Below are 21,904 nucleotides of genomic sequence, written 5' to 3'. Positions count from 1 at the left end.
TAGTTTCAGTTAAGTTTATGTTCCATTTAGAGTTAAATTTTGTGTACAACATGAAGTAAGAATTGAGATTCTTTTTTAAATGAATATATAATTATTCCCATACTATTTGTTGGAAAACTATCATTTTTCCAGTGAGTTACATGGCATGTTTGTTGAAAATCAGTCCTATGTGTGCAGTTACTCCTGGTTTTGTACATTGATCTAGAATTCTATTTTTTCACAAATTTTATGGAAAGACTTGAAATCAGGTAGTGTAAGTCCTTCAACTCTGTACTTCTTTTTCCACATTGTTTTGGTTGTTCCATATCCTTTGCATGCGAATATAAATTTTAAAATTCACTTGTTGATTTCTACAAATAATATACCATAATTTTGATTAGAATTGCTTTAAATTTATACATCAATTTGGGCAGAATTTACGTCTTCTGTAGAGACGACTTTGGGCAATAGTGAATATTCTGCTTCATGAACATGGTAGGAGTCTCCAACTATCTAGGTCTTGTTGAATTTCTCTTAGTAATGTTTTAGAAATTTCAGTGCACTCATCTTGTGCTTACTTTGCTAAATTTGTGCCTAAGTATTTCACATTTTTATGTTACCATAAGTGGTATTTTATTTCATATTTCTGCTTGTTTGTTGCTTGGTATGTAGAAATAAAACTTGTTTATATTGACCTTGTGTTTGTCACTTTACTAAACTCACTATTTTATTCTAGTAGCTTTTTTGTGGATTTAAGAAGGATTTTTAAAATATTTTTTGTATATTTGTTATTTTTTTATAAATTTATTTTTTATTGGTGTTCAATTTGCCAACATATAGAATAACACCCAGTGCTCATCCTGTCAAGTGCCCACCTCAGTGCCCATCACCCAGTCACCCCCACCCCCCACCCACCTCCCCTTCCACCACCCCTAGTTCGTTTCCCAGAGAGGATTTTTTTTTTAAAGCCATGATCATATGTCTTTAAATAAAGTAAGTGCTACTTCTTTTTCTCTAATGTGTGCATCTTTTATCCCTCGTTCTTGCTTTATTGCACTGACTAGAAGCTCCAGCACGATATGGAATAGAGGCTGTAAAAGTGGACATCCTTACTTTATTCCTGATCTTAAGGTGACATCCGTCTTTTACCACTTGCTGTGATATCAGTAGGTCTTTTGTGGCTACCTTTTATCAATTTGGGAAAAGCCTCCAATTCTTGCTGTTTCATCATAAATAGGTATTTAATTTGATCAAATGCTTTTCCTACATCTATTAAGGTGATCATATCCATGTTCATTTTTAGGGCATGTTACACAGTTTGTGGATTCCAAATTTCCTACTATCTTTCATTAGTGCTCTTCCCACATTTTACTTTTTAAAATAACTCTCTTGAGCTCCTGATCTCTCTCTCCTTATTTGTCATGCCCCACCGGACTGAGTCACTGCTGAGGCCCAGCTTTAAGGGGGAGGGCAGAGGATTCAAGGCAGCAAGACTGGACTATGTTCCAGGTCATTTCTGCCTAATGGATCTAATTAAGATATTAGTACCTACATCTCTCCTTCCTCTGTATATGAAATAAGAATAATGTCTGCTGCACTGAAACACGTGGACTGAATGAGATGACTTGCCCTGAGAGTTACATATATGAGATGCTTGTAACACAGTGGAATAATTACTGATCTCAAAACAATTTTCTTAAAGGAAACTTAACATGAGGAAATAAGAAAGAGAGAGAGAGGAGAAATAAAAATTCTGGGAATATTATTTGCACTGGGAAAGTTCTCATACATTGTTAACCCCAACCTTCTTGTTCCTATACCTACTTGCAACCCATTCATACCTGGGTGTATATGGAAATTAATGTTAGCATGAGGAGCATCTGTTATCTTGGCGGCAAAACGTGAAAAGAAAAGTCATGATACATCCCCAAAGCAAGCAAATAAACTAGTTGCTTATATGATTGCAGATGAATTTTATATACAAATTGCTTCAAGAGTCAAGAAAGAAAATCAGAGCTACCTAACTAGAAAAGCAGATCCTTGACTCACTTTTCTTGGAAACCTCTGATAATGAATTTCTTCACCTGCTGGACATTTTGCAAGCATATAGTGAAGTATGATAAAGATTACTGAATATGTATAAATTTTGTTTATTTTGTATTGTCTTATTTTGGGTCAGATTACTGTTCAAACCTAAAAGCCTACAAATATGCTAAATACACAATGATACAATCATGAACAATTACATGGATCCCTACTGGTTTTTCTTGGGACACCTTTGTTCATGCCAAGAGCTGTCACTGTGTGGATGTAGATGAATTATTTTCTGGGAGTAAAAAGTGAAGAAAAAGCAAAGGACATCTCACTCGTTGCTATAACCTTGGGGGAACAGGATAAATCTGGTTTTGGCATCTCTCTGAGGAAAAGAATATCTTGACACGTACATAGAGCTCTTGGAGAAAGCCCAGTATCCATTGGCAAGAAAGGGCGAGATTCTGAATACATCTAAATAATGGGCATAGCATTGAAATGCCTGACTATGGCAGACCGCTCACCAGGATATAAATCATGCTGCTTGCCATGTGCAACACATCAGACATGAGTGTGACTCCAGCTCATGTAATGAAATGGCTTTTTATGAAGTTTGTGCAGATAAATTAAGCAGCAAGCAGCGTTGCTGAGAATTGTGTTTATAATCCAATTTTGAGAACAAAGCTGAAAAGACACTGCTACGTCTATAACAAAAACAAAGCATGCCTTTTGAGATGCATGCAGGCAGGTAGATTGATCAAAGCATTGAAAACACTGGAACACCTTGTTCTCCTCCATAAAGTCAGGGGTGAGTGGTATGAATTTTGGCATCTGCCCTGCCAAAATTTGTTCTTCATTTGTTCTAGGACCACAAGGCACAAGACTCTCTTGGGGGCAACGATTGTAAGGACTCTGCATACCCTGGGGAGTAATCATGCCTCCAGAATCCTCATTCCCCAGGAGGTTGCATTACGTTAACATATTCCTAACATTGAAATTAAGATCCCTTTGACAGCTTCCCAGATTTTTTCTTGAAAATATTTAGGGCAAAAACAAAGCAGAAGGCATCTTACTTCTCTCTTACCCATGTTATCTGGAGGGTGATTTTCTTTGCTTCTCTCCAACTGGTTCTGGCCCAGAACCCCAGAAAAAAGGTCTTTCTCTTCCTAGGACTTTGCTATGGCCAACATAGCTAGGGCCTGGAGGACGACAGGACAGGCTTGTGGAAAATCCTCACAGGTCCCTGTCTGGTTGGCTCAGCTGCATTCTATCTGATTCGATATTTTTTCTTCGTGATGTTATTCAAGGGTCAAATTCCTGGTTTCCTTGGTGTAAATAAATCGACTATGTATAACCAGTCTGCAACAGAAGGCACATCACCGTATATAGAGTGTAAGAGAGATTTCCCTTTGATGAAAAAAAAAAATGTTAAATGTTTATAAGAAATTCTGCAGGTCTGGATACCATTAACTTTAAACAATTAATAAAAGTGACACTAGGACACAATAAATTCTAGTTTTCAAAGAAACAATTTGACTTTATACATTGCTTCTGCCTCGCTGGTGTTTGAGATGAAAGGGACAGTAATTGAAATGAAGCTCATCAGCATTAGAGAAGGCCTCATGGAGAGAAGCAGAGGGGGGTGGTGGGTGGGAAGACCGGAATCCTACAAAACAGGGCAGGAGCTCAGGGATCAGAGGGAGAAGGCCAGAGGGGACACATAGCTACTTAGGAGCCAGACCGGGGCCTGGAGAAAATATTTTAAGTTTTATAAAGCTAAGAGAATAAGCAAGGGGTGGATTAAATACATTTTTGCATCTACCTTCCTTTGGTGGTCCAGTTCCCTTATTGAAAAAAAAAAACAATCCTCAAGCTGGACAAAAGAGGTTTCTATAAACTGACTCTAGAAGCCAATGGAAAAATAGTACATTATACAAATAAAGAATAACAAATATGTAATCTAGGGGTCCTAAGTTCTCCTACCATTCTGGGGTTCCCCTTCTTCAGAAATCTAAATAGTTCAAATAGCTCGCATGTGAGTGTTCGGTGGATGCTTTATCAGCGCATCTTTACTGGGACCATATCTAATCTTATCTTGTATACATTGTGCTCTCTCTCATTTTGGGGTCGTGGGGGGCTGGCCTTTCACTTAGTCAAGCACTCACACCACCTCCTGCCAAAGGGTCATGGCCCAGGCTGGATCCTTTTCTTCGCTTGCTGTGATTAACTTCACATGTCTCAGATCACAGCTCAGATGCCATGTCCTGGAACAGAATGCCCTGCCTCTCTCCACCTTAGATAAGGCCCCATATCACAGCCTCTTCTAGCACCTGTAACTCTCTTTTATGTCCTTATCGTAGTTGTAATAGGGCACTTGAGGGCAAGCCTTTCGTTCTGTGTGGAAGCACGGACTGGAAGCACCGTGTGGGCAGGTGTCACCTCTACTTCTGTTTGCCAGAGTTTCTCTCGGCTTCTAGTCAATGCCTGGCACAGAAAAGGTACTCAGTACATAGCCACTGATGAATGGACGATGGATGCTGCCTAAAATCAAAGACCAACCTGGCTTGCCTTAACTGGGGATTCATACTATGCATGGAACACAACAATTTCCATGGGAAGAAGCAACGTGCCACGTCAAACTTATTTGTTCTAGAGAGGCCACATTTTTATTGTCATTGTTGTGTTCTTTGGAACTCTAGCCCCAACTAAGGTAAGCCTTCCTTTTCTGCGGTTGAAAGTGGCTTTTCTCATTCTATCAGTTAGCAGTGAGAGGTCTGGGGTTGCTTCCAGCCTGTGTTCCACAGGTAACAATGTGTTCAATGTTTATATTTGTCACAAACCCTTTCTTCCCCCCAAATATCTCATAGTCCCTCTACTTTAGCTTCCTGCCTTTGCTATAATTGCATCTCCCACCTTTTTATGAAAAAAAAAAAAAAAAAAAACGTTTTTCTGAAGCTCCTGTTTGACCTCAATTACTTTTTTGTTTCCTTGTTCCTGCATCATATTCCTTGAAGATGGAGGTGCTTGAGTCATAGTCTTCCCTGTTAACTCCATTCCTTCTATTCTCTGGGGGGTTCCAGTGTCTGTGAAGCTAAGTCATGTCAGGCTCCTTCACCCACCTGCAATGGAAGCCACTCCTAGAGTCACTCTCTCAAGCCAGCCCCCACCTGTCTTCTCGCACATCTCCCTCTGTCGCATCCTCACCCCTAATGCAACAGTCCTTCGATCACACATATACTCCATATTTCCTCCATTTCTAGCTGTCAGCATCTGGAACCCTCTCCTCAGACTCTTCTCTCCCTAGAAACCCTGCCCTGAAAATCTCCCACTCTGAATCAATCCCCAAATGCACCATCTTCCCTCCTGTGTCTGAGCTCCAATGCACAGGTCAGTATGATGGCACCTTGGTGGTCTGCAAGGGCAGCTGAGCCCACTGTTTTGCTTGGATCGTCTCTTTTCTGTCCTTTGTAATGAACACAGTGAGCCAGCAGCAATGCCCACAGGGTCGCTCACCCTACAAGGACTCCCAAACTCCCCCCAGCTTACCTTCCCTCAGCCTCCACCTCTAGTCCATGGTTTCTTTATCCTGTTCTTCATGCAGGCACTCTGATACGATTGAACCACTTTCTCTTTGCTGTTGCTCTTACCTTGTACTATTGCAGGACACTACTTTTAGTTTCCATGCTTCAGTTCTACTTAGAGTTTTCTCAGATGCTAAGAATCCATTAGAAGTGCACATATCCTGGGAACTAGCCTTGTTAGGGACAGGCTTTTGAGCTTCTCCCTTCTCAAATTAAAAAGAAAGAATGTTAGATGAGACAAGAATATCTGACAAATGTTCTCTTCTCTTTGAATACTGTCCTTGCTTCTCATGCAAACTTTGAGGATATAGTCTACAGACATGATGTACTCGTACATTCCATCAATCACTGAGTGAGTTCAATCAATGTGAGTGTCATGCAATTTGCTTACTGGCAGGGAAGAGGTTGGGAGAATAAATGTATGGATAAAGGAAGAAATCAATATTTAAAAATCAACTATTGGACACAAGGACATGATATGGAGATTATCATGTATTACTTTCGTTTTCTAGGTACATAGAATCAAAAACAGAGATTTCAGAACATGAACATTAGCCCACTACGCCTTTCCAAAGAAGATGAGATAAAAGAAATGTGTTCTTAAGTCTAGTTCCTGAGAAAAATATAAGCTTGGTAGGTAAGGGCAGTGGAGTGTTTGGCTTGAAGGAGCCTTGGAGGCAAAGCGTTGTCATACAAAGAGCGGGATATCCTGGTTTATTATGGAACCACCAACTGCCATAGTTTCTCCTCACAGTGTTTCATCAGTGAATGAGCACTGAGCTACAGCGTTTCCAAGATCTCTTCAAGACTTACATCCAGTATTATCTCCATTCATCTTAGAAAGCGCTTGTCTAATTTGTAACTTCTAATGCATGTTAGATTTACACATCATAAAATTTTGATGTCTCCTCAAAGGTCAGATAAATTAAAAGGAAAGGAAAAGTTGTTAGAAACATAGTTTGTCTGAGGAGCCAATTCCCAATCAGAAATCTCATCCAAGCGCCCTGGCCAGGGGTTGGGATTGGGAACATGTGAGTGTTGGACCTCCCGTGAGAACAGATGCAGCCGTGGGGCTCTCAGATTCCACAGCCAGCACGGCCGGCTTTCCAAAGAAGTAGTTAAAACCTTCTGATCACACCACAGCGTCTTCTTTTCTCTAGGCAGCTAAAATTTCAGACTTCTCTGTTGTTCCATAAGGAGAATATGGAAATCTGGAGTGGAGGAGGAAGACACTGCAGGGCGGGTTGACCTGGGTTTAGGTGTCCAATCTTTAGGCCCTCCACCTTAGGGGAGAGATGGGCCCTGTCCACGGCCTTTCCCACAGCTCTTCTGCTTCCTGACTTGAGGAAAGTTCAATGTGATTTTTTTTAACAAGTTCTAGGGGACCAAGAAGTTTGTGTTTCTGTTTTTTTTTCTTTTCTTAATCCTTTAAATATGTTTCTAGATAATTAGGAACATATTTCCAGATATTCATAAATAAATTTTTTTTAAAAATTGAGGACATAGTTTACTCTGGTACAACATTTTTTGAAAAAATTCCTCACCTCAAAACTGCTATCTAAGATTATCATCACTTCAATTTAAGCAGGACATTATATCACTGAAAATGTAAAGTGTAAAGATGGTCTCATACCACAGAACAATCTTTACCACAACAGTTGGAAACCCTACGCAGATGTTATTTGAAAACTCAATACTATCTTTACTTTTCTCATTTTGTCTTAAGCCAGTTGACACTTTGCCACAGGTTGGCACCAATGCATTTTGGATTTACTCTCTCAGGGAGATGTCTAGATAAAAACCAATGGCCCTTTCATACACATTTTTAGTAAGTATTATTGAACTTCACAGAAGAAAGATGACTCTTTTCTCTTACAATGTTTGTGCGTTGCTCATATTTTAACATGGCACATGCTACATTGCAATGTGTGTGTCTTTCTCTCATACACATTGGGAGGGCAGGGACACTTGCGGAGTTTCTTCTCCACTGCAAAGAAGCAGGATGGGCTGGCTGGGTTTCATTGGGTGCCATTCCATTGTTTCTTGAAGAGGAGCCATTGTCCAAATGCATGTCCACAGACAATGGCTCCTTATCCCCAGTCATTACCCTCAATGGGAACCAGAAAAAATTGGTCTAAACACTGTTGTGCATGGAAATTATTTTTCTCAAGTTAAGTGGATGGACTTTTAAGAATAAATATAGAAATGATAGTTTTGAAACTGAGTCCTTCCGTGTTCTGTTTCTGATTTCCAATGAGAATAGATATTATAGTATCTATGTAACTTTTTAATTTAATGGTTTAAAAACTAATGCAGAGTGGATGGGAGTTGAGAAACAGTTTGGCTGGCAGCATGATTGATGGTTGTTCAGTTTAGGCAGGGAAAGAGACCCCGGGCCTTGGTCTGGAGGTGCAGTGAGACAAAAAAAAATTAAATTGGCCTGCCCAATAAAACAAGAATTCACAATGAACTGGGGAGTAGGGAAGGATTGGGGCCAGCTGCATGGAAGGAGGTCAGAGGCAGAGTCCTACGGGGGAAATGGCCAGGAGAGGTCCAGGGCCAGGGGTGGGGGGCAGGTCTCTGTCATTTGTACTACTAGGAAGTTTCCGACCATCTACTGTATGACTTTGTAAACTCTTTATTTCTGACTCCTTAGGAAACTTCACTAAAACTACCATCTCATGTGAGTGATACCTCAGAAAAGCCATGAAAGAGTGTCCATGTTTCCACATTTGGTTTGACGCAGAGTATAGAAAAGAGGCAGATGTAAGAGATGAGAATCTAAGTGAAAGAGATAATTGAACAGAAGGAAGATATTAGGGCAGGGAGTAACTATACGAAATGGAAAGTCCCCAAAATTCCTGAGAAATGCAGGGAGTCAGCTAAATGAGAGATGGGGAATAAACTTACTTTTATTTCAATATTAAAGGAGAGGAGGATGCTCTCACAAGATGGAAGCCTTGGAAACACCCACACAGCTGATTCTTGGGCTGTAATTCATCTGATGTTTTTCACAAATGGCAGCTTCTCCTGACTTGTTGCTGACCAGTTGAGCAATGTCTTCAACTTTATGGTGTAAACAGAACCGGGAATCCTGCCTATGACACCCAACATCCTCACGTCGTGGGAGAAACCTCCTTGTGTTTTTCTCAGCACCCAGAACTTTTCCTAGGAAAATGGTTATAATGGTAAGACTTCTTCAAAAATGAACTGGTTTTAGTACTGGAACCCATAAAGCTTCATTATATACTTTTTTTCTCCAAAAATTGTTTTTTTTTCTTTTTTTTTCCAGAAAGCAACATCAAACAGAAATTTCTGAGATCAAGAACAGGAAATGAGTGATTCAGCAGGCTGGATTTCACCCAAGGAGCTGTCTCCACAGCTGTAGAGAATAGCTAAGAAAAGTTCCAGGGGACTTGCCTGGTACTGCTTGAAAGCAGTCGGACTGAGAACCATAGAGAACTCTCTAGAGTGTGATGAAGGTCAGTCTGAAAGCCCAGCTTTATGTCAGAAATCTGTCAGCCTGGTGCCCTTACTCCACTGAATACCCTTTAACTCTTCTGCACCACATTTGGAGGTGATCCAGGATGACTCAGGGTTCAAGAGAGAAGGAGCATCTCCCCAGGCAGGAATGTCCAGGTGTTTGTTCTTCTCTGAGAGACTGAACAGATGATTTACCCCAGCAGCTGGCACTGCTGTGCTTTTTTCCAAAATCTAATATCAGGCTGATTATCAGGCCCGAATTGCCCTTTGTGCAGGGCTGGAGATGCTCAGTTAGTTCAGATTCATTTGCTTCTTCTCTCTATCATCCTAAAGTGCACTCAGCCAACACCCAACTTGGCCTGTTATTATGTAATGGGTCTATGCGCACAGTTCTGTTGAGTACGCGGAGAACCATTTGGAGGGACTTGCCCAGAGACCAATCAAGTCCTCTTTAGTTGCTCTCCCTGTTTCCAGACTTGTCACACTCCCACCCATTCCTTGCACAATCCTCAGCTGAATCTTTCTGAGACACTGTTTCCATCATGTCACTCCCCTGTTCAAAAATCTCAGCTGTACCTTTAATATCTTTATAGCATCAGATGGATTTTGTTCCGGATCTCGCTTGCATTAGGTTGTATTTTGTGCATTTCTGAAGCTGCATATGACCTTTTCAAAACGAGCTGGAGTCTAAACGCAGGGACACATACCTGTATCATAGCAACAAAATATTGATTGGACTTTTTCTGTCATTGACTACTTCTGTTCAAGGCCCTGAATCAAGGACAATTTTGGTAAGTACCCCCCAAATTCTTACTGCCTCCAGAATTACTAAGAGGTGGCCAAATGGGTCTTACAAGTGCCTGTCCCAATCCCCAAATATTTATAAAAAGAGAAGACTAGACATTCGAGGGGAGTTTGATGTAGTGGGCAAATTCTAACAGTCTCGGTACTACACACTGTTGGCTGAGTGGGAAGTTGTAGGCATTTCCCAGCTCTCAGGCCAGCTGACAGATGCTCTAGGATAGCCATGTGTGAAAATTGGGAGTGCCTAATGGAGGGGAAGCTGGTGTTCACCTCCTCGGGGAGATGTTTCCTGGGCTTTGGTATCTCCAGGTCTTCCCTAGGGCCGCCAGCCTCAGAGAAGAAAGTGTGATGACTGTGTTCTGGGGATAATTCTGAGAACACGCAGTGCTGGGGAATGTGGAGAGTGCCATTGCTTCTCACCGGACAATCCTGAAAACAGGAGACTGGATTAAACAGCCTGCCATTGAAGGCCAAGGAGAAAGATCAGCAGCATTGCAAGGATGCTTGAATTTTTCCAGGTACCCAGATATTGAAGAGTACAGACTCAAGGCTTCTCAAAGATGACTCTATGAAAAGGACCACTTTCTTCACGCCTGCTGAGGGGTCTCATGCCAGGTGTTAGAGTCTTTGTGGGCTGTGCTCCTAAGGTCAGGAGCTAGGGGTGCTCAAGAAGAGAGGAGACCAGAGCTGCAGAGCACAGCACCCACATCAGAGAGCTGCATGGCTCTGAAGTCTGCACAGGGCTTCTAGAGAAACCATGCAACCATGCACATGCCCCATGAGAAACGTAGCCTTAGGCAGGCCCACACTGACCAAAAGCATCAGCAAGAACAGTTGAGTAAAACAAATCAACACGTCTTTTTTTTTTTTTTTTTGTAACATCCTCAATAATTGAGAGGGACTGTGGCATCTGGCCCACATGTTAATAAGGGCGGGGAGGGCTGGTACAGCCTCTTTAAGGCAGGGGATGGACAAAACAAACCTGTCTGCTGTTTTTATTCCAATGAGTTCAGACTACACAACAAAAATTGCACTTGTACATATGTGTATATGTGTATAGCCTAATGCCTTATTATTCAAAAAATATTCCAATTTCCAATAAGCACTTTGCAGACTTACTATGTCTGAGCAGTAGACACACATCACTTGATATGGGAAGAAATAATGATTCTTTCCTCAAAGAATGTATATGAGAGACTGTCACAAAAACCTGTAAGCCGAGTGTAACCCGTGCTATCAGGGAGCAGACGCTGAGCTCCTTTCTGTGCACAGCTCACACTAGAGCGGATTTGAATGATGGGAATGCAGGGGAAGGAGATCCCATGGGTGGGGACGCCCAGCTCCTCTGACGTGGCCACAAATGAGCTGGTCAACAGAACAAAACCTGAGCTTCCCTTTCCTTGTTTTCTTGTTGGCTCCATTTCATCTAAGCTGCCCTGTTTTCATCCTCTGCTTAGACAAACAGTACCTACCTTTGCGCTCCAGCTCAAGTCTTGCCTTCTTTCCTAAATGTTGTCTGCCCCTAAGTCGAGGACACTTTTATTTCTCCTCGATGCTTAATCCTATTCCACCTTGTTGTGTCTCCTGATGATGTTTAACTTTAAACTTGCAACGCTGTTCTTTGCCTATAGCTTTAGGGTCAGATGCACGGTTTTCTACCTTGCTTTTCCTACTCACTGGTAGGTGACTCAATCCTGCTCAATGAGGCCTGGTGGGAAATCTGGTGGGAGCTTCTTACGAGATAAAAAGTCCCTCTGAGTCTCTCTCCAGGCATCATTTTGTCTGTACATGATGGGACACACTGTCCATGCATTAGGCGATGCGTTTTTCAGGGCCCAGGCAGGAGATAGGGAAAGCTTAATATAAAGGATTATAAAATAAACAGGGAAATAACCCATATGGGGTAAGGAGAACTTGAAGAATACAAGATTAGCAGATATGAGCAACAGCCTCTACTTCTGAGACAGAGGCAGAGGATTTAAGGAAAGAACAAATTAGGAAGAGAGCCCAGCACCCCCCAGAATGAGAGTCATACCTCCTAAGAGTGGGGTTGTGGTCCCCCTGGACTGTGAAGGGATTAGCTGGGGTGTTCCAGGGTGGGGCTGGCAGGCAGGGAACTGCCCATTGGCATGCTGGCAAGACGCTCTAGGAAAGCACCAGATGTTCAGGGTAGTGGTACAGGAGCAAATGCTGCAAGGGGCCAGGAAGCTGGCCGAGGTGCCAGCAGAACTTGCTGGAAAGTTGCCCCCTTTGGATGTTGCTGAAACTCACCAGGAACCTGCCAGCCGGGGGGCCCTGGTGACACTGGGAAGCCAGCTGGGCATGGGCGGGGTTCACTGGGAGCCACCTGTCCACAGGGTGCATCGTGCCTTGTGAGCCACCAAGTGCGGCAGGAGGCACTCGCTCCCCAGAACCAGGAAGGGGGGCCCTTTCCTCGGGCACATCCTCAGGCACCCTCTTCTGCAAAAGCTTAACATGGTGCCTCCTGGCAAGGAAGAAGTGTTGACAGAGTCCAGCCCTGGCTATCACGAAGCAGAGCGAAGAAAAGTGAATTGGAAGCTGACAGGCAATGAAGTGATCGCAGGCACACGCCTGCCGAGGGGACAAATGGCAAAGCCTGCACGGGATGGCCCAGCTGGACTGCCAACCAGAGTGCCCACCTACTCCACTCCCGGACTCATTTTTATCTGAAGTCATAAATTGTTTATTTTTTATACGCTTTTAGTTGGAGAGTCGATTATTTGCAGCTGCAAGTATTTTATCTGACATAAAATTTACTTGCTTTGTTTTTACTAAAATACAAAAAAAAAAAAAAAATACCCTACTGTCACTGTGACCACATAGGGCTAACAAACCTAAACAGCTCGGACTTTTCATAACATACGACAGTCTCATACTCCACCTATTGCTAGCCCAGAGGCAACCGATGCAACCAGTTCTCTCTCTTTATTTTATTTTTATTTTTTTAAAGATTTTATTTATTTATTCGTAAGAGAGACAGAGAGAGGCAGAGGCACAGGCAGAGGGAGAAGCAGACTGAGCCCGACGTGGGACTCGATCCAGGACCCCGGGGTCACGGCCTGCGCTGAAGGCAGACACTCAACCGCTGAGCCCCCAGGCATCCCAGTTCTCTCTCTTTAAAAAATGTTTTCGTTGTGGCAAAACACACTAACATGAAGGTTACCCTCTCATCCATTTGCAAGTGCACAGTTTAGTGGCATTAAGCGCTTCTGCACTCACATGGTTGTACAACCGATTCTGTTTATGGTTTTAGTTTTGGTGGCCTTCGTAGATCTGAGATATTTGCTTCACAAAATGCTGATTTTTAATTTATCACTGAAGATGCTATCTTTCTAGTTCCTACTGTAATACATGCACTAACTCCACTTACCTGGTGTCTCCTTCTTCATCCCAAAGAGCTACCTGTTTCAAATGTGACCCTTTTACTCTATTTACTGCGTTAGGAACTTAACATGTAAACAACTATTGCTTTAGATCAGAGGCACCACCTTTCTCACTTTCTCTTTGAAAATATTTTCTCTTGTTCTCAAGTTAAAAGGAGAATTATAAACACCAGTTGATTTGCCAACCTACCATGTAATGCCTGGGTAGAGTTTTGGATCTGTTCGCCAGGATCCCGAGTGATCCAAGATTATGGGCAGAAGGTCAGATTTCTGTTTTTTCTTTCCCAGCTTAACTTTCTGAAGTTTTCTAGATGATGTCAGTCCTTTTCAGTGGTGTCACCTTTGTCAGGGAGTTCCAGGCATCAGAAACGCCATATGTGCTGCTGATAGAAATTGATGGCTGGGTGTTTCTGGTGTGTCCAGATCATCCTTTGGGGAAGTTTGGTGGCATTTGCAACTGTGTAGCTCTTGCCCTGGAGCCTGACTTCTGTGATGGGTCCCTGGATTCCTGGATTTAATGTTCTCCCCCTTTAGGTTGAATCCTCCATTCAAGGTACATACCAAGGTACATACTAAGGTACATACCTCAGTAGTTTTTTTAAGAATGGATACATTTCAGGATCCTCGCATATCTGAATTGTTTTTATTTTGCATGTACACTTAATGGATAGTTTGACTGGGTATTTTATTTTTATTGAATGCAATTCACATAACGTAAAGTCCATCCCTTTAAAAGGCGTACAATTCAGTAGGTTTTACCGTGTTCAAAAAGTCCTGCTATCATCACCATGTTATTCCAGAACATTTTTTATTCTTGACTTGGTTTTGAACTTCTGTGTATTTCTACAGCCAATCTCCTACAAAAATTCTTGGGAGCAAGGACTACACATCATAAACCCGGTGCCTAGGCAAAAGCAGTTCTCATTTATGTAGTAAGAGGAAAGGTAAATGAAAGTCTAGAGACTTCCATTGCCGGCTTGATGGAGTCAGCAGCGATGTTGGATAAGCCCATGCAGTAAGAATCTGTACAGCATTTAGGGTCTGAGGGCGACTTCTAGGAGCTGAATACAACCTCCAGGAGCCAAGAGCCAGCAGGAAGTCCAGGCCCCCAGGCTTAACGACTGCCAGGAACTGGAATCTGTCCAATCACTTGAGCCGGTTTGAAAGAGGGTTCTTCCCAAGTAAAGCCACTAGAGGAGATCACAGCCCAGGTAATGTCTGGAATTCAGCTTTGGGAGATCCTAGCAGAAGAGAGCTAAGCCATGTGTGGAACCCTAACCCACAGATACTGAGAGACAATAAATGTGTGCTGTTCTAACTGCCAGGTCTGGTGGTGTGTTACACAGGAATAGAAAACTAATACATATGACCTCGGCATCATCTGTTGATTATTTGTGTGAGAGCTCCAGCGTCCTGTGCATGGGAAGCCAACCTTCATGCAGCATCATCAGCATCAAGAACGGGACCTTATAAGTTGAAGAGAAGTCAATTGAAGATATTGTTACAAATTTTACTTCAACTTTTGAATAAATCATCACCCTTCATATTCTTTTAACAACCGTAGTCTAAAAAAGCACGTTTATAAGGTCAAGACATTCTGGATGTCTTCAGGAGTTTTCCCTACCTTGTGAAAAAGCCAAGGGATCAAGAATTGATATTAACAATGCCATTGCTAGGATTAAAAATCTCAAGGAGAGAAGATAAGCATTTTTTTGTATGTTTTTTTTTTTGTTTTTTTGCCTTTTGTTTTTGGGTGGCTGAAGAGACTGTGGGCCCAGAGAAATGATAAGAAATAGCTTAATGGAGTGCACAGAGAATCACATTTGGAATCAAGCAGACACATATTCAAATCCTACATTTGCTGCTTCCTGATTTCAAAAACAGCAACTTATGTCGAGGTTAAGTTATGTCATATGAAAAAAATGCTGCCAAAATTAACCCCAAATTTTTCTTGTGATGAGTAAATGAATAGCATGTAAAGCACTTAGGATGGATTGGCACATAGCCACATAGTTATTTATACTTAGACATAACACTATTCAAAATGTTTTAACTTTTTAAAAAAGATTTATTATATTATTTATTTGAGAGAGAAAGAGCACAATCAGGAGGGGCAGAGGAAGAGAGAGAGAATCTCAAGCAGACTCCACGCTGAACACAGGGCCCAGTGTAAGACTCAAGCCCATGACACTGAGATCATGATCTGAGCCAAAACCAAAAGTCGTATGCTTAACCACCTTGGCCACCCAGGCATCTCCAAAATGTTTTCATTTTTAATTTGATAACTTTAACTTTTAATGACTAATTTTTAACTTTCAATTTTTTTTAAATTTTAACTTTTCTGTCCTAATTACTGTAATACCTCTCCAGGAGGATCCTGGCCCAGCCACAGCCAAGGTTTTTGTGTGCTACAGCCCACAGTACATTGACAGAAGGTTGGCAATCCAACTTGGAGCACAACCTGCATCCTGAGCTGTGCACCTAAGCTGGAAACAAAAATCCAAGGGGACAAAATGTTGGATTGTTTCCATTGGGATTTGCTTTTCTACATTATCCCTGCTATTCTCATTCTCCCAGGAATCTCGCAGGAGGCAAGGCATGAGACTCCAACTGATATCTAGGTCCATTTTGCAATTGCCCAAATGCCCATGACTCATTATGGCTCTCAAACTCATTAAACTGGGTGGAACATGATGGTAAACACTGAGGGACAGTGTCTTCACTGCCTGAGTTTGACCTTGTTTGAAGGGGCCTGCTATTACTTCCCAGGGACACATTTTCCTTAATCTCCATCACTAAGGTTTCCAAGCAGAGGGATAGCAGAAAAACCACTGAAGTGGGGAAATATTTGGAGCATTTGAGGAACTAAAAGGCCAGTGTGTTTAGAAAATGATAAATAAATGTTAGAGTGGCGGCAAATAAAACTGTAGAGGTAGAAAAGAGGCCAAGATAAATAAATCTCTACATACTGTGGTGAAGAGTTTGATTTTTTGTCTAATTGTAATGAGGCCTTTATTTTTTTAAACAAATTTAATTAAAGAAATAACCAAGCTTAAGAAACAGAGCATTACCATTGTGCCACATGTCTGTCTGTGCCTATTCTCCGGATGCCCTGCTGAGCAACCACTCTCAGGAAGCTTACAATTGTCAACCACTTTCTGCTACCACGGTTTTGCCTCATAAAAGATGTTTTCCCAAACAAAGATATTGTTATACTTTATATAGTTCTGACTTAAAAAAAAAAAAAGTAATTCTACATGTCTTCTTTGGTAATTGTTTTTGGTATCTCAACTTTGCAATTTCTAGATTGAGCCATGTGTATATGTGTAGTTGTTTACTCACTGTGTCCAGTATTCCATGGAGCGGCTATTCTGATGGACATTTGGATTGTTCCCAGTTTTTATCATAACAAATATGATGCTGTGCACATTTGTGTATGTGTCATATTGAGCATATCTGCAAAGAGTTTCTCTGGCACATAAAAATAGGAGTAGGATGACTGAGTCATACATTACATACATCTCTTTGAGTGTAGATGAGAAAATGTCAAATTGTTTTCCAAAATGGCCACCAATTTACACTATTCATCAGAGTATGAATTCTCACTGTTGTACATGTTCACCAATACAAAATGTTTTCCAATTTAAAAATTTTTTGCCAGTCTTTTGGGCAAAATTGTATCTCATGATCTTCTTTTGCCTTTGGCTCAACACTAAGAAGGATGAGAATTGTATCATTTATTAATGTTTCCATGTTTCTTTTTCTCTGAAATCCCCCTTTATATTTTTTGCTCATTTAAAAAAGTAAATTCTTTATCTCTTACTGAACTGTATAACTTCCTAGATGCTAAATAATAATCCTTTTTTGGTTTTATGCATTAAAGATATCTTTGTCCAACTTGTGACCCATCTTTTCATTTATTGATAATGTTCTTTCAAAAGCAGATATTTAAAATATATTTAGTAGAATTTATTTTCTTTTATGACTTGCTTTTTGTATTTTGTTAACTGATTTTCTTACCTAGAAGTAATAAAGATATTCATATTCCTGTCTAAAGTTATAAAGTTTTGCATTTTACATTTTTAATTCACCTGAAATTAATTTTTCAGTTTGGTGTAGAGGTATAAGGACCTTATTTATTTTTTTCTATGGGATTAATCCATTATCTGAACACTAACTATTAACTGAATAGTTCATCCTTTCTCCATTGACTTGCCGTGCCTCTCTTGTATATGATATTTCTAACACCTGAAGTCTTTCTGGATATCTCTCTATTGTCCCTTTTTCTTAGATTTGTTTAATAATTCTGTACACTAAAACAAATAATAATTCTGTACACTATTTCAGGGGCTTAGTTGTTTTGAACTTTTAAATTTTTTTTTTTTTTTTGGCAGGGGTGCTTAGTGTTTTTTAAGAAGATATTTTTAATCCTGCATTTTAAATTCTTTTCAGCCAGAAGCTTAGTCTGAAGAACTGGTCCTTTATATCTGGTATCTGTAGGTTATCTAGCTTTAAACCAATCTTACATTTCTAAGGTAAATTCACTTTATTTTTTTTCCCAAAGATTTTGTTTATTTATTTGAAATAGAAAGAGTGGGAAAGAAAGCAACAGCAGGGGCAAAGGGAGAGGGTGAAGCAGACTTCTTGCTGAGCAGGGAGCCCGACACGAGGCTCAATCCCAGGACCTTGGGATTATGACCTGAACTGAAGGCAGCCGCTTACCCAACTGAGCCACACAGGTGCCCCTCTAGGGTAAACTCACTTTAGCCACTGCATATTATCTCTATTATTATTATTTTTATTATTATTATTATTATTATTATTATTATTTTACACTGCTATATTTGTATTATCAAATATTTAAAGGATTTTTGCACCCAGATTATGAGATTGGCCTGTGTTTTGTCATTCATACTGTTCTCTAAGTTATTGTGCCACAGTCATCCTAGGTTCATAAGATGAGTGAGTAGCTCCCTCCATTTATACTCTGGGGAGTTTTTTGTGAGATTAGAAGGATTCATCTTCTGAAAGTGTGGTAGAATTTTTCTATGAAATATTCTAGGCTGAATGCTTTCTTTCTGGGAAGATTTTAACACATTGATTCAAATTCTTAAAGTTGTAGGGTTATTTTATCATTCTATTTCTCCTTGAGTCATTTTTTGGTAAGTTATATTTTGTAAAAATGTGTCCACTTGCCAAGTATTTAAGTATATTGGCCTGAGGCTGATTTGTAAAAGTGTTTTCCTTGCTAATGTTCACTTATGCCTTCATTTCTGAGCAATGTCATTAGAACTTTATCTCATTGTTTTTTTTTCAAATAACCAACTTTATGTTTTGTTTAGCATCTCTAATTTATCTTTGACTCTATATCTTTAATATTCAATATATTTATTCTCTCTTTCATCTACCCTCCTAAAGCTTATTTTGTGATTCTTTTTCCAACTTCTTTATCTAGAAGGTTAGCTAATCAGTTTTCATCTTCCTTTCTTTCTTTTGGTATTTATTTATGATTTATGATTTATGTATTTATTTTTATTTTTTTAAAGATTGTATTTATTTATTTGAGAAAGAGAGAGAGAGAGCAGGAGGAGGAGCAGAGGGAGGGACAAGCATACTTTGCACTGAGGGTGAAACCTCATGTGGGGCTCAAAACCTGGACCCTAAGATCACGACCTGAGCCAAAATCAAGAGTTGGTTGTTTAACAGGCTGAGCCAGCCAGGTGCCCCTATCCTTCTTTATTTCTAATAAAACATTTATGGCTAAATCATTTTTCTCTAAGAAATGCTTTAGATTTATTCCACAGGTTTTAAAGTGTTTGTATTAAATTTAAAATTCTAAATGTGTATTTTAAATCTTATTCAGTTTGTACTTTATAATATGATCTCTGCTCTTACTTATGCTTTATTTGGAAGCACATTTTAAAATTTTCATGTGAATGGTTTTTTTGTTTTTTTATTCATTACATTGTCAAGAAATATAATCTGGATAATAGCAAATTTGTTCACATTTTCTTAAGAGCTTAGTATGTGATATTTTAATAAATGCTCTAATGTGTATAGAGAATACAGAAAGTGTATAATCTTAATTACTGAGTGCCCAGTTTCTATCGATTAATTTATTTATCTCAAGTCTGTAAATTGTATTGTTTAAATTCTCTGTGTGTTTACTATTTGAGGGGTCAGTTTGACATCAATAACAGACGTCAAAATTTTCTCACCTTGATAGTGAATATATCAATTTCTATTCATATTTTTTGACAATTTAAACTTTTATATTTGAGCTATTAGGGGATAGAAATTCTGATAATTTGAAATTTTTATCATCAGGCAGCAACTCTTTTATTCTGCAACAAATAATCTTACGTAAGCATTGATTCTGTTTGAAATTAATATAACTACTCCTACTTTCTTTTGGTTACCTGTTTAGTACTTTTTTTTTCTATCCTTTTACATTTGATCATGTAATACACTAAGACTTCTTACTATGATCTTTCAGGTGTCTATTTTCCCTAAAGTCAACAATTATCTTAAAAAAATGGTTTTGCTTAGTACAATATATCATTTGCACATATCTCAACTCTTAATTAACTAAGCCACCTGTAAACAGAGTAGACACATCATTTTCCTTTCTTGGAGTCCTCTTTCTCGGAAGCCTCAGACCTACTCCAGAATGTGCCGATTGCCCTCCAGGTCCACTTCTGTTGTTGGAAGTTTAGGACCTCCTTTCACCATCATCTTGGGAATTTCCTTTGCTTCTTCCTTAAGTTAGAAACTGTGTTTCTTGGGTCCAATTTCTGCCTGGTTTTTGTCCTGCTTCATTGTTGGTTTTGGGGAGAAAAAGCTAGACAATCTAAGCTTGCCCCTAAAGATTTACTTGGTGCTTTTCTACCCTACTTCTGCCCTAGGAGGCTGATTTCAGGCACTGCATCAACTTCTTGTCCTCTGGTTTTCAAATGGGCTAGGCCAATGGGAGGCACCAGCAGGAGATCAGAGGGGAATGAGGTAAGAGCTGGCTTCCTTTTCCTAGTCTCCACTGGTTGCCCATATTCCTTAACTGAGGTCCATAAGCTCTTCTCTGCAGCCTTCATCAAAGTTGAAAGAAACTATTCTTTTGGAGTTCTAGTAACCACTTCCTCCCATGGTCATTTTGGCCTAGGAATGATAATTGTTTTGTATCACTTTTAGGACAAGAATGTTTCACCCACCTGGCTGCCTGCCCACATTAGACATGATTTCATTACTTTCCAGTCTTTCTGCTGGCAAACTGACCGATAATAGAGGCTTTACTGGTTTTCTGAGAAAGTATCCATGGGAAGTGAACATTTTACACACTGAATGTTTAAAATATTTTTATCCTACCCTCACAGTAGGATAATAGTTTGATACTTACATAATCCTGGGTTACAAATTTTCTCCAGAATATTGAAAACCTCATTCCACTGTTTTCTTGGTTCCAACATTGCTTTTAAGAAGTAAATTCTTAAGATCTTCATCCTTCATGTATAAAAATTTCATCATGTGGTGTGTTGCATGCTCATTTTCATCCATTTTATTGGACATTAGATGGTAACTTCCAATTGGAAAATTAGAACTTCAATTCTGAAAATTTAAAATTCTGTGTTCACTCTGAATTAACTTTCTAAGTTTCATTTTTATCTTTGCACTGTGATTTTCCATGTTTTCCTTTCACTCAATTTTCTGGGAGATTTCCTCATTTGTCTTACAACTCTCCTACTCAGTCTTTTATTTCTTTTATCATGACTTTAATTTCCAAGAGCTTTTTCCAATTTTCTCACTATTCTTTTTTGTAGCATCCAGTTCTTGTCTCATGGATGCAATATTGTTTCTTATCTTTCAGAGAATAATTGTTTTTTAAAACATTCATTATCTTGCATTGTCTCTTTTCTCCAAGTTGTTTTTATTTCTACTTTTGGGGGACCCTGTGTTTCCTGCTTGAGATTTTCCTCTGTTGTCCAGTGATCTTGGACATGACAGCTGGTTGTTAATATTAAGAACAGAACACTATGTGTTGATTGGAAGCTCTGATCACATGGCTAGAACTTGTTGACTGTGACGTTTTCTTGTAGTATGAACTAGTCTTGCCATTCCTGGAAGTCAGTCTCTTTAGGTTCTTTTGTTAGTTGGTTAAGATTCTACAAAGAATAACTTTTTAACTTGCTGTCTTCTATATCTTACTCTTATTGTTGTTCATATTTTCCATCTCTTTATCTCTTTATGCCACATACCATGTAAATTTATTCAGTTCAAACTATGAGTTTATTATCCTTTTAGCTGTTAATCCATTGAGTGCTTTTTTCTTTTAATAAAATAATTATATCTATTTCTAAAATATTTAAGATTTAAATCTGCCTAATCCTTTTCTTAGTTCTGTGTTCCTTACTAATGCTTTACAGTCTGTACTTGTTTTGAAATATTTCATAAATATTGACTTTATATCCTGATATTTATAATTTTAATATTAGTGGTCCTGACGGGACTCTGATTTTTGTCCTTTATTTGCTTACTTTTCTGGTAGGGAACTGTTTCCTTGAATGTATGGAGATATATTACTGTAAATTCATATCTGGTTGAACATGAGCTATAGAAACACTGGTGATAATT

The 21,904-nt window shown here is 39.6% G+C and overlaps 2 long non-coding RNA genes across 3 annotated transcripts; one reads left to right on the top strand and one right to left on the bottom strand.

Moving 5' to 3' along the window:
* Positions 1-5,677: 5,677 nt before the first annotated feature.
* LOC140613164 (uncharacterized) lies at positions 5,678-21,278 on the bottom strand. 2 transcript variants are annotated; one of them, XR_012014326.1, is made up of 5 exons: positions 20,673-21,278; positions 13,473-14,748; positions 9,651-9,781; positions 8,502-8,759; positions 5,678-5,797 (listed from the first exon to the last, which is right to left on the bottom strand). It is a non-coding gene; the product is annotated as an uncharacterized lncRNA (long non-coding RNA). The 2 variants fall into 2 exon arrangements; XR_012014327.1 differs by lacking the exon at positions 20,673-21,278 and adding an exon at positions 16,625-17,047.
* Positions 8,914-17,179, top strand: LOC140613165 (uncharacterized). Its single transcript, XR_012014328.1, has 2 exons — positions 8,914-9,865; positions 14,132-17,179. It is a non-coding gene; the product is annotated as an uncharacterized lncRNA (long non-coding RNA).
* Positions 21,279-21,904: the final 626 nt, after the last annotated feature.

This window comes from Canis lupus, chromosome 21 (genome assembly GCF_048164855.1).
Source record: "Canis lupus baileyi chromosome 21, mCanLup2.hap1, whole genome shotgun sequence".
NCBI classification, from domain to species: domain Eukaryota; kingdom Metazoa; phylum Chordata; class Mammalia; order Carnivora; family Canidae; genus Canis; species Canis lupus.
This window is presented reverse-complemented; position numbering and strand designations above follow the sequence as displayed.